Genomic DNA, 7,518 nt, shown 5'->3' on the forward strand with positions numbered 1-7,518 from the left:
AAAGAGAAACAGAGAAAATAAAGTAAATTAATAGAAAATAGAATAATTTTCAGTTGGAAGGGGCCTATAACGATCAACTGGTTGAACTGCCTGACCAGTGCAGGGCTGAGCAAAAGTTAAATCATGTTCTTAAGGGCATTTTTCAAATCCTGCTTAAACACTTAATGGCTTGGGGCATTAAACACCTCTCCAGTAAGACTATTCCAGTGTTTGGTCATCCTCTCAGTAAAGAAATGGTTCCTAATGTGCAGTCTAAACCTCCCCTGAGTTTTTTAAAGGACATGGGACCATAATGACATGGGACCATACTGTTACACTCAGTAGAAAGGATGGGTTCACCACACCAGTGGTGCAAGGCTGTGTAATCAGGGACAATGGTTCTCAGATGTGTCTCCAGTAGCTTCTGTTTAAAATGACCGGGAGCAGCTCAGAAAGACAGGTCATTCCACTGTTTAGCATGGCTCTGTCCCCAGAGCTGCAGTGCAGAAATAAGAGGCAAACATATGTTCTCCAGGAAGGAGAAAAGCAACTTGCAAAATTGCTCTGATCCCTGTGTCAAGTCAGAACTTTTATTGGCAGAGAAATTATCTTTACTAACACTTGCAAGCGAGTGTACAATACACTGCAAAATTAATAGAGGAAAATTAATTCCTTAAAGCACAAAAAAAAAAAAAAAAAGATCGTGTATCACAGTATCTCAGGCTGCTTTAAAGCCAAGGGTGCTAGTGAAATCACGAGCTAAAACTATGACAACCTGCTTTAGGTCGGGTGTGTGCTCTCCCCTCAAGCAAAGAAACCTGGCTGAACCTAAAAGAGCTTAGTAAGGTGAGAAGGAGCAATATAGAAGCACTGCTGGAAAGGAATCTGGTGCATATTGAGATAGTGGAGAAAAGAGTAAGGTTGGTCTCTGATGAGGTTTTTCTGTTACAGAGCAATGGGTGGAAGGAGATGTTAAAAACATAAGCAGCAGTTCCCTAACATAGCCTCCTAATCGAAGGTGCTTACTGCTTTTCTTTGTAGATGTCTTACATGCTTCCTCCCCTGCTTTTCCCTATTCAGCCCTCACAGTGCTGCCAAAAAGTGTCTTCCAAATCCTTCACTATTCCATGATCTGCCCTTTTTCAAATGTTTGTGGATGACACTGAGCACACGCCTGCAGGTAAATCCCATCTCTGAATGCTCAGCTGGGTAACACTCAGGGCTCCTTCTCTTCAGTGGCAAAACAACATCCAGCAGAGTAACCCACCTGGGGTGGCTGAGACACCTCATCCGTCATCCAACCCTTCACCAAAGCAATCCCTGTTGTGGTTTGAAAGCTACTGGCTCCTCCTTGAGGCTCACCCAGCCAGCTGTTCAAGGCCTGTGATATGAGGCACCAGTGGGGTCACAGAGCTGCATTGTCCCAGACAGAGGAAAAAATCAGCATAAAAAACCCCACATCTTGGTAACAAGCAGACTCAGGGGAGCCCTGATGCAGGAGCTGGAAGGAAGTTGAGCCCAGAAGTGCTTCCTCAGGGTTTGACAGTGGGTCAGTTGGGTGTAGTGCTGCTTGTTCATTGCTCCAGAATAAAGAGATCTGTAAATCAGAGTAAACTTGGAGTTGTTGTTTGTTTTGTTGGGTTTTTTTTTCCTCTGACCTTTGGGGCCCTTTTGCCTCCGGGGACCTGTGGATGTGCATAGTCCAAGTGCCCTTAGCCAGAAGTCTGATCCCATTTGGATCAGAGCTGCCCTACATTCCATGTGGATACCTGGTGCTCGAGTGGCTTACATGGACCTGTGATATCCCCAACATTTAGCAAAATCTCTCACGTGGGGCTACATGGAGGGTGTTAGCAGACTTGAGCACAAAGGGAAAAATAATGGAACGGAAGGAAAACCACGTTGACTTACCCAAATTGTATTTATCCAGAAACTGACACCTTAGACCTGAGGGCAGAAGCACACTTTCAGTCACTTAACATGCTCATAAAAGAAATGATGTTCAGTTCTTGGGAAACTATTTCAGTAAACTGTAGGGAAGTCTGTGTAGTCTTTACCTCTTGTTCCTGAAACACACCAAACTACAGCTTTCCAGCAGTAAAAGTTACTAGGAGGGCTCCTGGAAGTGCTTGTGTTTCATGCATGCTTCCTTCATCTCCTTTAATTGTCACTTCAGCCCAAGGAACAAGATTACAGGCTGGAGCACCTGTGCTGGGGTGGCTTTGAGGGCGGCTGTGCCAGGAGCTCAGCACAGCCCAGTTGAGTGGCAGTTCCATGTGGCACAGGAGGGCTCCAGCCAGGAGCTCTGTCCCTGGGACTGCACCTCTGAGCCCTTCTCAGGAGCCGTCTGGACCCCACCCAGCTCCAGCTGGTGTGGAATTACTCAGGCCCTAATTACAACAACCTGGTGACAGCCTAGTGAGAGGAGTCCCTCGTTAAATGTGACGGTCTGGATGTCACGGCTGGCACTGGAAACTCTTCAATGGCTATTGCTGGAAATGGTGAGTGCGTACCTGGGGAAAGATTGTTCTATAAATGCACTGTATCTTCCTTTTTTTTTTTCTCTGAGCATCTGTTACTACTCTCTGCCAAAGACAGGATATTGGATCCTTAGCTTGGCTCGGCACAGCCAATCTTCTGGTTTTATGGTTGGGTCTGTAACAGCAGATACAAGAAAAGCTTTAAAATACTTGAGTGGAAAAGACCCTTTTAATAGTATCCTTGCCTTTTTATTTGGCTCCTGGAATATTGAGCAATACAAGCAAGATGTGTCAGTGTTGATCAGCATGGTCCCACTAGTGGTATTTGCTTTCTATTTTCACTATATTATAATAATGTTTCATACAAGTAAAATTTATATATATATATATAGTATTATATAAAGTAGAAGACAAGCCTTTTCTGATGCTGTTAGTTGTACTGTGGTGAACAATAGCTCTCACGTTGTGTGGCATGTAGTGGGAAAACTTTTTGCCTTTTTACTTTCATGAGATGGAACAAAGAACAGGTCCAGCCGGTAGAAACCTGTCTGATCTAAAAATAAAGCAAATGGCCTAAAAAACTGCACTGTGCCCAGGGACCTTTGACAGGGACTGAATGAGTGGCCTCCTAATTTCAGAAACATGCTTTTCCATCCCTTTCTTCACCTTGCTTTGCTAGGATTAGAAGCCAGTTGCCATGAAGCCAGTTTGGCGATTTGGGGCACCAATGTCTCCTTGCTGGCCAAAGAGATGAGCAGTAAGAAGCCTCTCCCTGCAGTTTGTTGGGCTATGAAGGTGTTATGTGTTTCCTGTCCACTAGATGCAGCATCTCCCTCCAGTCTACCACCAATACAAATGGACCCTTATTCATCTTTCCCAAACATCTTCACACCTGGTGTGTCCTAGCTCTTATCCAAGCACATGCAGTTTATTCCCTGAGTCCAGTTCTTCCCTCAGCTTTAGTGTCCCAGTGCTTCTCTCCTTTGACATGTGGACTCGTGTGGGGCACACCTTCATTGATTGCATCCCCTTGGGTGTGATGTTTCCCAGAAGCAGCAAAGTGTGTGATCTCAGCAATAATAGGGCTAGAGCTTCTTTGGCAGCAGTTCCTGCAGTAGAAATAACCCTTTGCTACATTGACTTGTAATTAGCATTTCATTGCTAGTGTTTCAGATAATTAAAAATGACCTGAAGTCAATCCAGACGTTTTTTAATTGCTACTCTTCTCCTCTGAACCTCTGTTAGTAACAACAAACAAAACAATAATGCATCATAAAAGCAGATTTAATTTCTTTTTTGTTATTTTACAGTGCTACTTCCTACTGACACAGGGCACTGCAGGACATTGCAGTATAAATGCAGTATGAGCCACCAAACATGAAAGCCCTGACCACCTGAGATGAATGATGGAAGGCAAAATTAATAGAGGAAAATTAATTCCTTAAAGCACAAAAAAAAAAAAAAAGATGGTGTATCACAGTATCTCAGGCTGCTTTAAAGCCAAGGGTGCTAGTGAAATCACGAGCTAAAACTATGACAACCTGCTTTAGGTCGGGTGTGTGCTCTCCCCTCAAGCAAAGAAACCTGGCTGAACCTAAAAGAGCTTAGTAAGGTGAGAAGGAGCAATATAGAAGCACTGCTGGAAAGGAATCTGGTGCATATTGAGATAGTGGAGAAAAGAGTAAGGTTGGTCTCTGATGAGGTTTTTCTGTTACAGAGCAATGGGTGGAAGGAGATGTTAAAAACATAAGCAGCAGTTCCCTAACATGACAGCCTCCTAATCGAAGGTGCTTACTGCTTTTCTTTGTAGATGTCTTACATGCTTCCTCCCCTGCTTTTCCCTATTCAGCCCTCACAGTGCTGCCAAAAAGTGTCTTCCAAATCCTTCACTATTCCATGATCTGCCCTTTTTCAAATGTTTGTGGATGACACTGAGCACACGCCTGCAGGTAAATCCCATCTCTGAATGCTCAGCTGGGTAACACTCAGGGCTCCTTCTCTTCAGTGGCAAAACAACATCCAGCAGAGTAACCCACCTGGGGTGGCTGAGACACCTCATCCGTCATCCAACCCTTCACCAAAGCAATCCCTGTTGTGGTTTGAAAGCTACTGGCTCCTCCTTGAGGCTCACCCAGCCAGCTGTTCAAGGCCTGTGATATGAGGCACCAGTGGGGTCACAGAGCTGCATTGTCCCAGACAGAGGAAAAAATCAGCATAAAAAACCCCACATCTTGGTAACAAGCAGACTCAGGGGAGCCCTGATGCAGGAGCTGGAAGGAAGTTGAGCCCAGAAGTGCTTCCTCAGGGTTTGACAGTGGGTCCGTTGGGTGTAGTGCTGCTTGTTCATTGCTCCAGAATAAAGAGATCTGTAAATCAGAGTAAACTTGGAGTTGTTGTTTGTTTTGTTGGGTTTTTTTTTCCTCTGACCTTTGGGGCCCTTTTGCCTCCGGGGACCTGTGGATGTGCATAGTCCAAGTGCCCTTAGCCAGAAGTCTGATCCCATTTGGATCAGAGCTGCCCTACATTCCATGTGGATACCTGGTGCTCGAGTGGCTTACATGGACCTGTGATATCCCCAACATTTAGCAAAATCTCTCACGTGGGGCTACATGGAGGGTGTTAGCAGACTTGAGCACAAAGGGAAAAATAATGGAACGGAAGGAAAACCACGTTGACTTACCCAAATTGTATTTATCCAGAAACTGACACCTTAGACCTGAGGGCAGAAGCACACTTTCAGTCACTTAACATGCTCATAAAAGAAATGATGTTCAGTTCTTGGGAAACTATTTCAGTAAACTGTAGGGAAGTCTGTGTAGTCTTTACCTCTTGTTCCTGAAACACACCAAACTACAGCTTTCCAGCAGTAAAAGTTACTAGGAGGGCTCCTGGAAGTGCTTGTGTTTCATGCATGCTTCCTTCATCTCCTTTAATTGTCACTTCAGCCCAAGGAACAAGATTACAGGCTGGAGCACCTGTGCTGGGGTGGCTTTGAGGGCGGCTGTGCCAGGAGCTCAGCACAGCCCAGTTGAGTGGCAGTTCCATGTGGCACAGGAGGGCACCAGCCAGGAGCTCTGTCCCTGGGACTGCACCTCTGAGCCTTTCTCAGGAGCCGTCTGGACCCCACCCAGCTCCAGCTGGTGTGGAATTACTCAGGCCCTAATTACAACAACCTGGTGACAGCCTAGTGAGAGGAGTCCCTCGTTAAATGTGACGGTCTGGATGTCACGGCTGGCACTGGAAACTCTTCAATGGCTATTGCTGGAAATGGTGAGTGCGTACCTGGGGAAAGATTGTTCTATAAATGCACTGTATCTTCCTTTTTTTTTTTCTCTGAGCATCTGTTACTACTCTCTGCCAAAGACAGGATATTGGATCCTTAGCTTGGCTCGGCACAGCCAATCTTCTGGTTTTATGGTTGGGTCTGTAACAGCAGATACAAGAAAAGCTTTAAAATACTTGAGTGGAAAAGACCCTTTTAATAGTATCCTTGCCTTTTTATTTGGCTCCTGGAATATTGAGCAATACAAGCAAGATGTGTCAGTGTTGATCAGCATGGTCCCACTAGTGGTATTTGCTTTCTATTTCAAATATATTATAATAATGTTTCATACAAGTAAAATTTATATATATATATATAGTATTATATAAAGTAGAAGACAAGCCTTTTCTGATGCTGTTAGTTGTACTGTGGTGAACAATAGCTCTCACGTTGTGTGGCATGTAGTGGGAAAACTTTTTGCCTTTTTACTTTCATGAGATGGAACAAAGAACAGGTCCAGCCGGTAGAAACCTGTCTGATCTAAAAATAAAGCAAATGGCCTAAAAAACTGCACTGTGCCCAGGGACCTTTGACAAGGTCTGTTCAGGGACTGAATGAGTGGCCTCCTAATTTCAGAAACATGCTTTTCCATCCCTTTCTTCACCTTGCTTTGCTAGGATTAGAAGCCAGTTGCCATGAAGCCAGTTTGGCAATTTGGGGCACCAATGTCTCCTTGCTGGCCAAAGAGATGAGCAGTAAGAAGCCTCTCCCTGCAGTTTGTTGGGCTATGAAGGTGTTATGTGTTTCCTGTCCACTAGATGCAGCATCTCCCTCCAGTCTACCACCAATACAAATGGACCCTTATTCATCTTTCCCAAACATCTTCACACCTGGTGTGTCCTAGCTCTTATCCAAGCACATGCAGTTTATTCCCTGAGTCCAGTTCTTCCCTCAGCTTTAGTGTCCCAGTGCTTCTCTCCTTTGACATGTGGACTCGTGTGGGGCACACCTTCATTGATTGCATCCCCTTGGGTGTGATGTTTCCCAGAAGCAGCAAAGTGTGTGATCTCAGCAATAATAGGGCTAGAGCTTCTTTGGCAGCAGTTCCTGCAGTAGAAATAACCCTTTGCTACATTGACTTGTAATTAGCATTTCATTGCTAGTGTTTCAGATAATTAAAAATGACCTGAAGTCAATCCAGACGTTTTTTAATTGCTACTCTTCTCCTCTGAACCTCTGTTAGTAACAACAAACAAAACAATAATGCATCATAAAAGCAGATTTTAATTTCTTTTTTGTTATTTTACAGTGCTACTTCCTACTGACACAGGGCACTGCAGGACATTGCAGTATAAATGCAGTATGAGCCACCAAACATGAAAGCCCTGACCACCTGAGATGAATGATGGAAGAAAATCTGGTTAAAACAAACTTTAAAGCAGGTTTACTTTTAAATTACTCTAATTTTGCAAAGTCAAGCCTTTCAGGCTCCAAATAGTGATGGTTTTAGCATATCCTTGTTTACAGAGAAAACCCTCCTCTCCGATAATGGTCCTGTTTTCTGTGTTTACCTGACAGCCACAGAAAAGCAATGCTTTCTGTTTGACAGCTCCTGCTAAGCTCAAGTCTCCTTGATGCTCTGTAAACATGCAGAAAGAGGCAATCCTTGCTCAAGGGACTTTAAGGCTCAGAATCACGTAAGGTCTTGTGGAAAAATACCTGGAGGCACACCTTTGTAGCAATGGAGAGCCTCAACTCCAGCAGGAGCTGAGTATTTCTGAAAATGCTGTTGTAGGG

The sequence above is a fragment of the Chaetura pelagica genome, unplaced genomic scaffold, assembly GCF_000747805.2.
Source record: "Chaetura pelagica isolate M959 unplaced genomic scaffold, ChaPel_1.0 scaffold123, whole genome shotgun sequence".
In the NCBI taxonomy this organism is placed as follows: Eukaryota; Metazoa; Chordata; class Aves; order Apodiformes; family Apodidae; genus Chaetura; species Chaetura pelagica.